Raw genomic sequence first — 14,258 nt, forward strand, 5'->3', positions numbered from 1 at the left:
CTGTCACTAACTCAATGTTGTGTTGATGAAGTAACACTAGTGGTTCGACTTCTAGTGTCACTTCTTTGACACAGCCTCTCGTTCCCTCCCTCAGGGAATGGATGTTACAGTTGTAACCAAGACGTTCCCCTTCTATCATTTATTCAACATTGTGTCGTTGAAGTGACACTAGGGGTCCGAACTCTATTGTCACTTCATTGGCACAGCGTCTCGTTCCCTCCCTCAGGGAATGGAGGTTACAGTCGTAACCAAGACGTTTCCCTTCTGTCACTAACTCGATGTTGTGTTGATGAAGTAACACTAGTGGTTCGACTTCTAGTGTCACTTCTTTGACACAGCCTCTCGTTCCCTCCCTCAGGGAATGGATGTTACAGTTGTAACCAAGACGTTCCCCTTCTATCATTTATTCAACATTGTGTCGTTGAAGTGACACTAGGGGTCCGAACTCTATTGTCACTTCATTGGCACAGCGTCTCGTTCCCTCCCTCAGGGAATGGAGGTTACAGTTGTAACCAAGACGTTCCCCTTCTATCATTTATTCAACATTGTGTCGTTGAAGTGACACTAGGGGTCCGAACTCTATTGTCACTTCATTGACACAGCGTCTCGTTCCCTCCCTCAGGGAATGGATGTTACAGTTGTAACCAAGACGTTCCCCTTCTATCATTTATTCAACATTGTGTCGTTGAAGTGACACTAGGGGTCCGAACTCTATTGTCACTTCATTGGCACAGCTTCTCGTTCCCTCCCTCAGGGAATGGAGGTTACAGTTGTAACCAAGACGTTCCCTTTCTGTCACTCACTCGATGTTGTGTCAATTAAGTGACACTAGAGGTCGAACCCCTAGTGTCAGTTCATCAACACAACGCCTCGTTCCCTCTTTCGGGGAACGGAGGTTTGCAGTTGTAACCAAGACGTTTCCCTTCTGTCACTCACTCGAAATTGTGTCAATGAAGTAACACTGGGGGTTCGACCTCTAGTGTCACTTCATTGACACAGCGACTTGTTCCCTCCCTCAGGGAATGGATGTTACAGTTGTAACCAAGAGGTTCCCCTTCTGTCACTCACTCGATGTTGTGTCAATGAAGTGACACTAGCGGTCGAACCCCTAGTGTCACTTCATCAACACAACGCCTCATTCCCTCTTTCGGGGAACGGAGGGTTGCAGTTGTAACCAAGACGTTTCCCTTCTGTCACTCACTCGAAATTGTGCCAATGAAGTAACACTAGGGGTTCGACCTCTAGTGTCACTTCATTGACACAGCGTCTTGTTCCCTCCCTCCGGGAATGGATGTTACAGTTGTAACCAAGAGGTTCCCCTTCTGTCACTCACTCGATGTTGTGTCGATGAAGTGACACTAGAGGTCGAACCCCTAGTGTCACTTCATCAACACAACGCCTCATTCCCTCTTTCGGGGAACGGAGGGTTGCAGTTGTAACCAAGACGTTTCCCTTCTGTCACTCACTCGAAATTGTGCCAATGAAGTAACACTAGGGGTTCGACCTCTAGTGTCACTTCATTGACACAGCGTCTTGTTCCCTCCCTCAGAGAATGGAGGGTACAGACGTAACCAAGACGTTCCCCTTCTATCATTCACTCAACGTTGTGTCGATGAAGTGACACTAGGGGTTCGACCTCTAGTGTCACTTCATTGACAAAGTGTCTCGTTCCCTCCGTCAGGGAATGGAGGTTACAGTTGTAACCAAGACGTTCCCCTTCTGTCACTCACTCGATGTTGTGTCAATGAAGTGACATTAGAGGTCGAACCCCTAGTGTCAGTTCATCAACACAACATCTCGTTCCCTCTTTCGGGGAACGGAGGGTTTCAGTTGTAACCTAGACGTTTCCCTTCTGTCACTCACTCAATGTTGTGTCGATGAAGTGACACTAGGGGTTTGAACCCCTAGTGTCACTTCATCAACACCACGTCTCGTTCCCTCTATCGGGGAACGGAGGGTTGCAGTTGTAACCAAGACGTTTCCCTTCTGTCACTCACTCGAAATTGTGTCAATGAAGTAACACTAGGGGTTCGACCTCTAGTGTCACTTCATTGACACAGCGTCTCGTTCCCTCCCTCAGGGAATAAATGTTACAGTTGTAACCAAGACATTCCCCTTCTATCATTTACTCAACGTTGTGTCGTTGAAGTGACACTAGGGGTTCGAACTCTATTGTCACTTCATTGGCACAGCGTCTCGTTCCCTCCTTCAGTGAATGGAGGTTACAGTTGTAACCAAGACGTTCCCTTTCTGTCACTCACTCGATGTTGTGTCAATGAAGTGACACTAGAGGTCGAACCCCTAGTGTCACTTCATCAACACAACGCCTCGTTCCCTCTTTCGGGGAACGGAGGGTTGCAGTTGTAACCAAGACGTTTCCCTTATGTCACTCACTCGAAATTGTGTCAATGAAGTAACACTAGGGGTTCGACCTCTAGTGTCACTTCATTGACACAGCGTCTTGTTCCCTCCCTCAGGCAATGGATGTTACAGTTGTAACCAAGATGTTCCCCTTCTGTCACTCACTCAATGTTGTGTTGATGAAGTGACACTAGGGGTTCGACTTCTAGTGTCACTTCATTGACACAACGTCTCGTTCCCTCCCTCAGGGAACGGAGTTAAAGTTGTAACCAAGACGTTCCCCTTCTGTTACTCAATCGACGTTGTGTTGATGAAGTGACACTAGGGGTTCGACTTTTAGTGTCACTTCATTGACACAACGTCTCGTTCCCTCCCTCAGGGAACGGAGGTTACAGTTGTTACCAAGACATTCCCCTTCTGTCACTCACTTGACGTTTTGTCGATGAAGTGACACTAGGGGTTCGACTTCTAGTGTCACTTCATTGAAACAGCATCTCGTTCCCTCCCTCAGTGAATGGAGGTTACAGTCGTAACCAAGACGCTTCCCTTCTGTCACTCACTGGATGTTGTGTTGATGAAGTGACATTCATACGTTCGACTTCTAGTGTCACTTCACTGACAAAGTGTCTCGTTCCCTCCGTCAGGGAATGGAGGTTACAGTTGTAACCAAGACGTTCCCCTTCTGTCACTCACTCGATGTTGTGTCAATGAAGTGACATTAGAGGTCGAACCCCTAGTGTCAGTTCATCAACACAACATCTCGTTCCCTCTTTCGGGGAACGGAGGGTTTCAGTTGTAACCTAGACGTTTCCCTTCTGTCACTCACTCAATGTTGTGTCGATGAAGTGACACTAGGGGTTTGAACCCCTAGTGTCACTTCATCAACACCACGTCTCGTTCCCTCTATCGGGGAACGGAGGGTTGCAGTTGTAACCAAGACGTTTCCCTTCTGTCACTCACTCGAAATTGTGTCAATGAAGTAACACTAGGGGTTCGACCTCTAGTGTCACTTCATTGACACAGCGTCTCGTTCCCTCCCTCAGGGAATAAATGTTACAGTTGTAACCAAGACATTCCCCTTCTATCATTTACTCAACGTTGTGTCGTTGAAGTGACACTAGGGGTTCGAACTCTATTGTCACTTCATTGGCACAGCGTCTCGTTCCCTCCTTCAGTGAATGGAGGTTACAGTTGTAACCAAGACGTTCCCTTTCTGTCACTCACTCGATGTTGTGTCAATGAAGTGACACTAGAGGTCGAACCCCTAGTGTCACTTCATCAACACAACGCCTCGTTCCCTCTTTCGGGGAACGGAGGGTTGCAGTTGTAACCAAGACGTTTCCCTTATGTCACTCACTCGAAATTGTGTCAATGAAGTAACACTAGGGGTTCGACCTCTAGTGTCACTTCATTGACACAGCGTCTTGTTCCCTCCCTCAGGCAATGGATGTTACAGTTGTAACCAAGATGTTCCCCTTCTGTCACTCACTCAATGTTGTGTTGATGAAGTGACACTAGGGGTTCGACTTCTAGTGTCACTTCATTGACACAACGTCTCGTTCCCTCCCTCAGGGAACGGAGTTAAAGTTGTAACCAAGACGTTCCCCTTCTGTTACTCAATCGACGTTGTGTTGATGAAGTGACACTAGGGGTTCGACTTTTAGTGTCACTTCATTGACACAACGTCTCGTTCCCTCCCTCAGGGAACGGAGGTTACAGTTGTTACCAAGACGTTCCCCTTCTGTCACTCACTTGACGTTTTGTCGATGAAGTGACACTAGGGGTTCGACTTCTAGTGTCACTTCATTGAAACAGCATCTCGTTCCCTCCTTCAGTGAATGGAGGTTACAGTCGTAACCAAGACGCTTCCCTTCTGTCACTCACTGGATGTTGTGTTGATGAAGTGACATTCATACGTTCGACTTCTAGTGTCACTTCACTGACACAACGTCAAGTGAGTGACAGAAGGGGAACGTCTTGGCAACAACTGTAACCTCCGTTCCCTGAGGGAGGGAACGAGACGTTGTGTCAATGAAGTGACCCTAGAAGTCGAACCCCTAGTTCCCTCAAGGAACGGAGGTTACAGTCGTAACCAAGATGTTAAATAGATATTAAACGGTTTGAAAATATAAATTAGTTTACCATTTGATAGATAAAATTTGGAAATGAGGTTATTTCGTCTCCATTGCTATTAGCAGGCAATTGGGAGTTGGCCATCCCTTTACTACATGATGGTCAATTGCACACAACACTGGGGAATTTGGAGAAGTGTTCTCTGCTTGGGCCATGTAATACAACCATCACCTCTCTGTTTCATCTGGCTAACTGAATGTCAGAGACAGTCTCCACATCTCAAGAAGAGCCTGCTGAATCCCTAGGGCTTTGCTCGGGGAAAGAGGAGGTAAGAAGAGTGCTGAATGAGAGGAAGAGCGTATAAAAACAAAAATGAGGCAGGGTTAAAGTTTAAAATGAGAAGCGTAGCTTGCCAAAACCTAATAGCTTGATGTATACAATGCAGTGCTCTAGACACAGGGCAGTAACTGTCTCCTCCAAGCACGGCACAAGTTGTGTTGAAACTATGGTTTAGTGTATTAGCTGTGTAAGCAGCTTTAATACATATTTATGCATTTTGCAGATGCCTTTAACTTTAAGCTGTCATATTAGTACATGTATGCCCTGGAAATGAAACCCATCACTGTGGCAATGCACTACCAGTTGAGCTATAGGAACATACTGACAAGTACCATACAAGGAAGCAGGAGGGAGCAGTATACCTTGAATCCACGGTATGTGGATGTCAATTAATAATGTCAGTCAATATTTCTGTAGCCCCCTCCTAACCACCAAAGCTTGACCTTTCCCGAAGCCCTTTACTTTGCTGACTTTTTATCATCTCATGCCAGGAATGACATCAGGGTTTGATGGTTCAGCTGTAAATGCAACACAAAAGGAGTACAAAAAACGATAAAGGAAGGATAAAAATGTAAAAGAAGATATACATAAAACAGCTCCATATTGTACAGTACATACACAACATCCTTGCTTCTGTCTAAAGTTTTAATGTAATTCCTCTAAAAATGTAAAGAACTAAACATCATTCCTTAAAATCAATGCATTTGCAATTGCACAAAACTTTAAAGTATTTGCTTTTATATGCGGCATCATTATTGCTCATGCTGAGGTAAAGAAGCATTTGAAAGTTGCTCATCTGTATGAAGGTCCATCATAGATGAAACTACACAATTTACTTTTGAACTGTGAAAAATATTTCCTGACTCAATAAACCTGCATAATAACATATTATTCATTTACACAAGTGCTTTCAACCTTTGCCAAGCCTCTCCAATGAATAAAAATACCTTCATGAGTAAAACCTGCAGAATTAAGGTGGCATCCAATATAAGAAAAATGTAATGTTATATATCTTGTAAATGTTAAATAAAAAATAGTCACAAATGCTCCCTAGTTGGGGAGTACCCATAAAAACGTACCCAAGTACCCAATAAAAATATGTACCATTTAGGTGATAGGTACCGAGCCCGTCATGACATGGTAAAACTTTTTTTTATATCGTGGCCACGAATTAGCAATTCGTTCCCACGAATTATTAAATCATGGCCACGTTTTAGTAATTCGTTCCCTCGTTTAAGCTAAATCGTGCGCACGTTTTAGTAATTCGTTCCCTTGTTTAAGCTAAATCGTGCGCACGTTAGTAATTCGTTCCCTCGATTAAGTTAAATCGTGCCCACATTTTATTAACTCGTTCCCTCGATTAAGTTAAATCGTGCCCACGTTTTATGAATAAGTGCCCAGAATTTCATTTAAACCATCGGAATAGTGACGCTTATCGCAGCTCAATGCATTAATACATTGCTATTAAGTATAAAATTCATACACCTTACCCAGCTAACACAAATACGTAACTGTTACGTAACGTCGACGTAATATGATTACCAAACTTACGTCGTGGCGACGAACCGAGTTACGTCGTGGCGACCGGAAAAGTGAAATTCCTGGATTCGTCGCCTGCACGTAACTTCGCAACGTAATCTGCCTGTCGTGGGCACGTCGTGACAACGTAATGGATTGAAAGTTTTATGTTGGTAACCAATTAGTAATTTAAATCTTTTATTTAATATTCTTTGGGCGGACATCTGCAGTAGGCTACAACTAATTTAACTTGTCCTTATTTGCCCATAACTAAAAGACTTACCATAACATATGAATGACAGACTCCGAGATGGAATACTTCATTTTATTGAACATGAACATTATATTACAAACATTTAAATAAACATATGTTAAAATAAACATTTAAATGGATTCTCCATATAATTTAAAATGTCATTTCTGAAGTTTTGTCAGACGTAGAAAGTGAGAGAGTGTCCTCTTCATGTTCCGGTTGCCAGGGTAACGCTGCTCTAACCTTCACCAGTCCAAAACACCAAACATGTCCCACAAAACTTTAAAATAAAGACAATAAAATAAAAAAGGTTAAATAAAATCTACACGTTTTCATAAATATCGTTTTATTTGTTGAATTTGTGAAGTAGTGTCTTACCTGAAAAAACGAAATTTCCTGTCAGATGAACATCCTGTCAGTGCAGCATAAAACGCGGTTTATACTGTCGGGCGAGATTCTGTGAGCCTTAATAAGTATGTTAAAATGTTGTTTATAACTCTTAATCAACTAAAATAAGTTATTGTGAAATTTAAACGGGTCTCAGTTCAGAGAAACGACCGGTCCTGACTCCTGTCACGCCGTTCTGCTGTGCACGCGTCGCGCGTTCTGGTCAAGTTCAGCTGGGCGGGATGCGCGTGCTGTTTCATGTTTCCCATGTAAATGGCAGTTCGTGTGTATTTAATCTATTTTGACTTATTTAAGGGAAACTTTGAGACTGAAAAGTTTTAATAAACTAACCTAAATAGAAAAGGAAATAAATGTTTATATAATTGTAAAAGTAATGAAAGTACCTCCCTGGGACGTAACAGTTACGTTGCCAGTAAGTTATGAAATTACCAAAATAGTACGAATTTATTACGTAACTGGGACGTACTTGGTTATCTTGCGACGTAAGGAGTCCGTATTGGCGACGTGGTGATTTGGTACTGTAATGGTAATGAAATTACCTCCCTAGGACGTAACAGTTACGTTGCCAGTAAGTTATGAAATTACCAAAATATTACCAATTTATTACTTAACTGGGACGTACTTGGTTATCTTGCGACGTAAGGAGTCCGTACTGGCCACGTGGTGATTTGGTACTGTAATGGTAATGAAATTACCTCCCTAGGACGTAACAGTTACGTTGCCAGTAAGTTATGAAATTACCAAAATATTACCAATTTATTACTTAACTGGGACGTACTTGGTTATCTTGCGACGTAAGGAGTCCGTACTGGCCACGTGGTGATTTGGTTCTGTAATGGTAATGAAATTACCTCCCTAGGACGTAACAGTTACGTTGCCAGCTGGTAAGTCATGAAATTACCAAAAATGACCAATAAATTACGTAACTAGTACGTCGTGTGTTAGCTGGGTAGGCTCGTGTATATATACAGTTTTATTAACTCCTTCCCAGAATTTCATAAAAAATATTGGGACATAACGTGAGCTAACGCATTGATACAGTGCTATATAAGAATCAAATTCATACATCTTGGGTCTTAAACCGTTTTATTCATTCCAGCCTGGAATAATAAAAAATAAACCATCGGGGCAGTAACATGACGCGCATAAATACAGTATGTAAAGATCAAGATTGATCTATATACCTTATTAATGAGCCATACTTCATATACAGTTTTATTAATTCCTGTGCAGAATAAAAAAACATATTGGGACATTAACGTGAGCTGGCTCATGATACAGTGCTATAATCAAATTCATACACCTTGGGTCTTATACAGTTTTATTAATTTGTGCCCAGTAGGCCATTAAAAAGTAGGGACATTAATGTGACGCCTAACGCATTAATACAGTCAGGGGCGGAGTGGAACCAAAAAATCGGGAAATTCCGTATACCACCGGCCCTCCGTGGTAAAAAAAAAAAAGGTCTTGTATTTAAACTAGGGTATACAAATCGTAATCAATCTGCAAAAAAAAAAAAATAATAATAATAAAATATATTAAATCATGGATAATTTTCCTAAATGAGTAACTATACAAAATTATACCTGTTCGACAGACGGAGTTGCGCACCTGTCAATCAGCTATTACATAACAGAGCCAGGCCAGAGATGAACGTGTTCATGAATAATGTGTGCATCTTTGAATAACTTTAAATATAATTTTTGTCATATAAAGTTTTGATAGATAATAAAGTTTTTTCCACTGTTATTGCTCATTTACCTCAGAGTTTATTTCAGTTATTTTGCTGTTTTTCCGGTAATAATAATACAATTTACATGCCAATCCTGCTTCCTTGTCTTTTTATTAATTTCATTATGCTGTTATTTGAAGTTATGTGGATATTTCCCAGCAAGCAATAGCCGTCATTTCAACGTCTCGTTTCAGACCCGATAATAGCCGGGCTGTGCCTAGCCCACTTTTAGCCCAAATAAACTTTAATTTGGTTACATGTGGTTTTTGACAAAATAATTTGTGAGATGTATGCTATTTTATCATGTAAGCAAAGTTAACAGCGATTACAAGGTATTTCATTTCATTTCTTTAAAGTGTTTTATGCATCGTCTGTATACGTAGTCATAATTTAGCTCATAAATAGACCGACTACGAATAAACCACGTTTAGCCCAGAAATAACCATGAATTTAATTACACGTTGTTTTGCCAAAATGATTTGTGAGATGACGATATTTAATAATGTAAACAAAGTTCAAAGCAATTAAGGTATTTTGTTTCATTTCTTTAAAGTGTTTTATGCACCGTCTGTACCACTATTTAGCTTACAAATAGACCGACTACGAATAACCCACGTTTAGCCCAGAAATAACAATTAATTTAATTACATGTGGTTTTTGCCAAATAACTTGTGAGATGTATGGTATTTCATTGTGTAAGCAAAGTTAACAGCGATTACAAGGTTTGTTTAATTTCTTTAAAGTGTTTTATGCACCGTCGTACGTAGCCACTATTTAGCTCATAAATAGACCGACTACGAACAAACCATGTTTAGCCCAAAATAACCTTGAATTTAATAAAAATTTGTTTTTGCCAAAATAACTTGCAAGATTTATGATATTTCATCTAGTGTTGTTTTTGGCAGCCTGTTTTCATTTTAGTTTTAGTCTAGTCTTTGTGTCAAGCTGTCATTTTAGTTTTTATTAGTTTTAGTCACGTCATACTCTTTTTAGTCTAGTCAAGTTTTAGTCGACTAAAATTCTTGCCATTTTAGTCTTATTTTAGTCAGACTTATCCATTACTATTTTAGTCTAGTTTTAGTCGACGAAAACTGATGACATTTTAGTCTAGTTTTAGTCAGTGAAATTGTATTTAGTCTCTTTTTAGTAATGCATTCTATTTAACCCATATAGTATAATGACCTAATAGTATTATAGACAAAACAATATTTTCTTTTAGCCAAATCCCATTTCAAACAAAAGTTATATTATTGTTACCTTATAGACCCAAGAATACATCCATTCCAGACATGGAAGATGCTCTGATTTGAATAGATATTTATTTTACTATCCTCTGAGTGAGTGACTTGACTGTTCGTAAGAGTCTACATAAAAGTCTACATAATCAAAACAAAAGTAGTCTAAGCAAACACACACACACACACACACACACACACACACACACACACACACACACACACACACACACACACACACACACACACACACACACACACACACACACACACACAAGGTCAAATGGGTCACACACAACTATAGTATGTGTGAGAATAGAAATATGTAACTGTTAACATTTATAATTGTATTTTGACAGCAGCACAAACTACAATCATACATATGTAATTCTATATTATTATAGTTTATATTTCTGCATCTGTACGTTACCACCAGTGTACCTAATGGACTTTGGCTTAATCTAATGTGACAAAGCTGATCTTAAATGTCAGTATAAATCCAAGCAATTTTGGAGAATTACTAAATGTTTTTCTTGTAAGTAAATTAAAAGTCAGCTTTAAGAAAACATTAGATGTCTATTAAGAAAAGCAAAGTTGGTATGTATGGTTATGTTCTCAACAGTACAGGTGTTTGATTGATTTAATACTCAAGTATTCAGCGAAGTATGTTTTGTTTATTTAAATAATAAATAAGTGTAGTTATTAAGCATATACAAAACAACGAATGTCTTAAGCATAGATATATTTACAATGTTTCAAAACGCAACGCAGCACAATGTCATTTAAACAACTGTTACATGATATAAATTTGTACATTGTTATACTGGTGGTGTCAGCAATCAAAGCTATAGATTTCAACAGACTTGTTGAACTGACCTGAAAGTGATGCACGGGATTTATTTTGGACTTTTCTTTTACATTTGGAGCCAGAATGCTGCATCTTCCCGGTCGGAATCGCCGCGTGGCTACAGCTTCTCTCATGCAGTGGAAGCGTTTTGTGCAGCATTTAGTGGAAATGTGTTTATCTTCAACAGCGACTGCCATGAAGAGTCGTGTCCGTAAAAGGGAGAGGATCTTAGGTGCACGAGCAAGGCTTGTGGACCAACTCCGCTTCACCTCTGTAACCGCCCCCGTTTCTCCGCTTTCCGCATGTCTCGCGGTTGCCGCGTACACTGTTTGAAATGCCCATTAACGTGCAAATGGAGGCGTATGATATCAAAGCATCGCGAGAGCAGACTGCTCCGCATGTTTTCTACTCACTCTCGCGGTACTTTCATGTTTTGACTGATCTACGCAGCGCCAACAACACAGGCGATCACCTGCAGTCAGGTGGTGGGGGCGCGGAGATGCTGAGATGGGTAAAAGACGAAATAACGTTATAACATTTCGTCTCGTCTCGTTTTGGTCAACGAAAATGAAGAGACATTTTAGCTTAGTTTTTATTTTGTAAACCACTTTTAGTCTCGTTTTTATTCGTCAACAATATTGCATTATACATTTTATTATAGTCATCGTCACATGACCAGCATTTTCGTTACGTCTCGTCTCGTTTTCGTCACGTGAAAAAGGTTCGTTGACGACTATATTTCGTCATACTTTTCGTTGACGAAAGCAACACTAATTTCATCAGACATGCAAAGACACCAATGAATTTAAGATGTTTGGTTTTATCTGAATATCTGCTGTCACGCATAACATTCATTATTTGACCGTATTTCAAAGATAAACAAAATCCAGTTACAACTCCGAACCGCTAGATGGCAGAGTACACAAACACGAGGCCATATCTCGCGAGAAAGATTTCCGCTGTTTGAAAATCAACAACATCAGCGAGCAGCCAGGAGGAAAGCAATCTACCACACTCGTTCGGTCTTGTAAGTGTTTTTTTTTATTATTTTATTTTACATGTGTTTAAAATTGATTTACTTTATTTGTTGTTGGAATCGCGACATCCTTGCGGGTAACTTAACAGTATAACGTAGTAAGTAACCCATGTTTTATAAAACCTAAACAGTACAACCTGCAATGTAATAAAATAGTGGAGGTAAATGAGTCTATGTAACGTTACACTGAAGATTAACATGAGTGATTTGTAGGCTGCTTTTTAGTAACAGCAGTAACTTAGCTAAGTTATTACTGTGTTGCTTACAGTAATGTAGGCAGTTTACAATTATGCATGCAGAGATAGATTGTGGGGAAAAGCTATTTTTCCATATATGGATTTAACTTACAGGCCTTCAGTTGGTTGGAAAAAGGAGTTTTATTGTGTAAGTGAGGGAAAATTTGCAGGTCAGTGGGCATTAACCTTTAAGGTTGGTAAACACTTGTACACTGAAGCATACAATACTGTACAATTACTGACATAGGCATGTGCTATTCAGGTGTCAAAGCTCTGCGAAACTGGAGGGAGAAACTTGAGAGACTGTGCCGGAAGAATGCTGGACAGGTAAATTCTATAAACATGCAATATTAATCAGACATTGTGGTGTCAACACAGTCTTTCATGTGGTCACAAAAAAATCAAAAAAAATATGTCAGTCTGCAACTGTTAACGACATTGTCTTTTGTATTTTAGAGTTCACTCAAATTCATTAATTTCAAAGTTCAACATGAATAGTGGTGGTCCACTGCAGAAGCAAGCATTTGAAAAAACATCAGTTCTCAGTTATTAAAGGTAAGTGTGTTTGTATGTAGTTTTAGGCTGAATGGTGTTTCACAAAATAATACTTTTAATATGACATTAGGCTATGTGAGGAGTAATTGACGACAGTCCGGTACTGCCTTAATATTTTCTAATCATTAAAAGCACCAGATTAAATTACTCTTTGCAGATACAACCGTTAACTCACCCATACAATATTGTTTAGATGTTTTATTTTTAGATATTTGACAGGTTTTATGTCCATAAGATTGTATTGTGAATATTTTATGCTTGGCATCTTAAAGGGAAGGGTATTTGATTTTGAAAAATACAAACTTTAGCCTACACGCACCAACCAGAAGCACACTCCTATCTCATTAACCAGTAAGACTGACAAAGTGAGTAACATAACCAAAATAACCAACACAAACAACTGTTTTAATCCGAAATAAATACAGCACGTTTAGAAATTTGAAAAGATAAATATCATTACACTAATTCGTAAAGGAACACAATCTACATAAGCAACACGTTTCATTAAAATACAATCTGAATCCATCAAAATAGAATCACACTGCATACCTACCTTTCCAAAAGAAACACTGCAACGACCCTTTCAGACCTGTAGCTGTTTCCATCTTGCAGAAAAGCAGTGAACTTACCAATGTTAATTTGGGTTTTTGCTCTTTGCTCATCCAGATGTTTTTTTGTTGTTTCAAAATGTCTTTCGTTTTGTAGCTCCTGTGTCAATTCAGCAGGAAGGTTTTTTTGATTCTCCCTATTTTTACAGAGCGTGAACAGGTTGTGAAGTGGCATGCAAAACACGTTCACAGAAGAGGGGCAAAAAGTTTATGCGTCCAATTATGGGCCGGAATGAGATTCTGGCAGTATGATAACCGTAAGCAAAAATACCACGGTGTTGCGGTATTGCCATTGTGACACTAAAATGTGTTATTTTCAAATGTCTGCGTATTAAAACATCAACTTTTCAACTGGACACAATACATTTTATTTTTAAGCAACAAACAACGTTTTTGCCAGGTAAAAATAAAGCCTTTAAAAGATAATATTCTTTCAATTGTAAATGTAAACATGAATTCAATTACATGATTTAATTCACTTTGTGTAAACACAGTTCATACATTGAAAACCATATCACAGAAAATGTTTTTTTTTTTTTTAAAACCTTGACTCCGAAAACCTTGACTCTTGAAACCGGTCACTGGCCCATGTCCAAATATTGCATTTGGTCGGGGTTCAATGATTTGTTGAACGTTTTTTGGTCCTACGCCTTTTACAGATGACACAAATATATAAAAATACACATTTAGACCACTTAACATAGTGATTGCTATCAAGACTTGAGGAGACTTTCAACCAGCATAACTAAAATGTTTCTGGATCAAAATCAGATACCCTGCCTTTAAGCCTCTTTTGCTAGTTCCAAAATGTCATTAAACACACACAGAGAAACATGCACTTCTGTTTGTAGTAATGAGAACGGTATGATTACTGTTGTTGACCTGTTAATATTTATATATGACTTTTTCAAAAGAGTATGACTATCACATTTAACATACAGCAAAAATACTTGTCTCATGCATTCTTTTCATATTTGGCAGATGCTGTGTTGAACAACTTCCCAGCAGCAACAGAACTGGAAGTGAGGATGCAATGGGGGCATTTCAAACAGTCACC

General features: G+C 39.5%; 1 long non-coding RNA gene across 1 annotated transcript; it reads left to right on the forward strand.

The window, feature by feature from the left end:
• Positions 1-11,566: 11,566 nt before the first annotated feature.
• On the forward strand, positions 11,567-14,258 carry LOC135730674 (uncharacterized). Its single transcript, XR_010526041.2, has 4 exons — positions 11,567-11,793; positions 12,301-12,365; positions 12,495-12,593; positions 14,183-14,258. It is a non-coding gene; the product is annotated as an uncharacterized lncRNA (long non-coding RNA).

Source organism: Paramisgurnus dabryanus, chromosome 2 (genome assembly GCF_030506205.2).
Source record: "Paramisgurnus dabryanus chromosome 2, PD_genome_1.1, whole genome shotgun sequence".
Lineage (NCBI taxonomy): Eukaryota > Metazoa > Chordata > Actinopteri > Cypriniformes > Cobitidae > Paramisgurnus > Paramisgurnus dabryanus.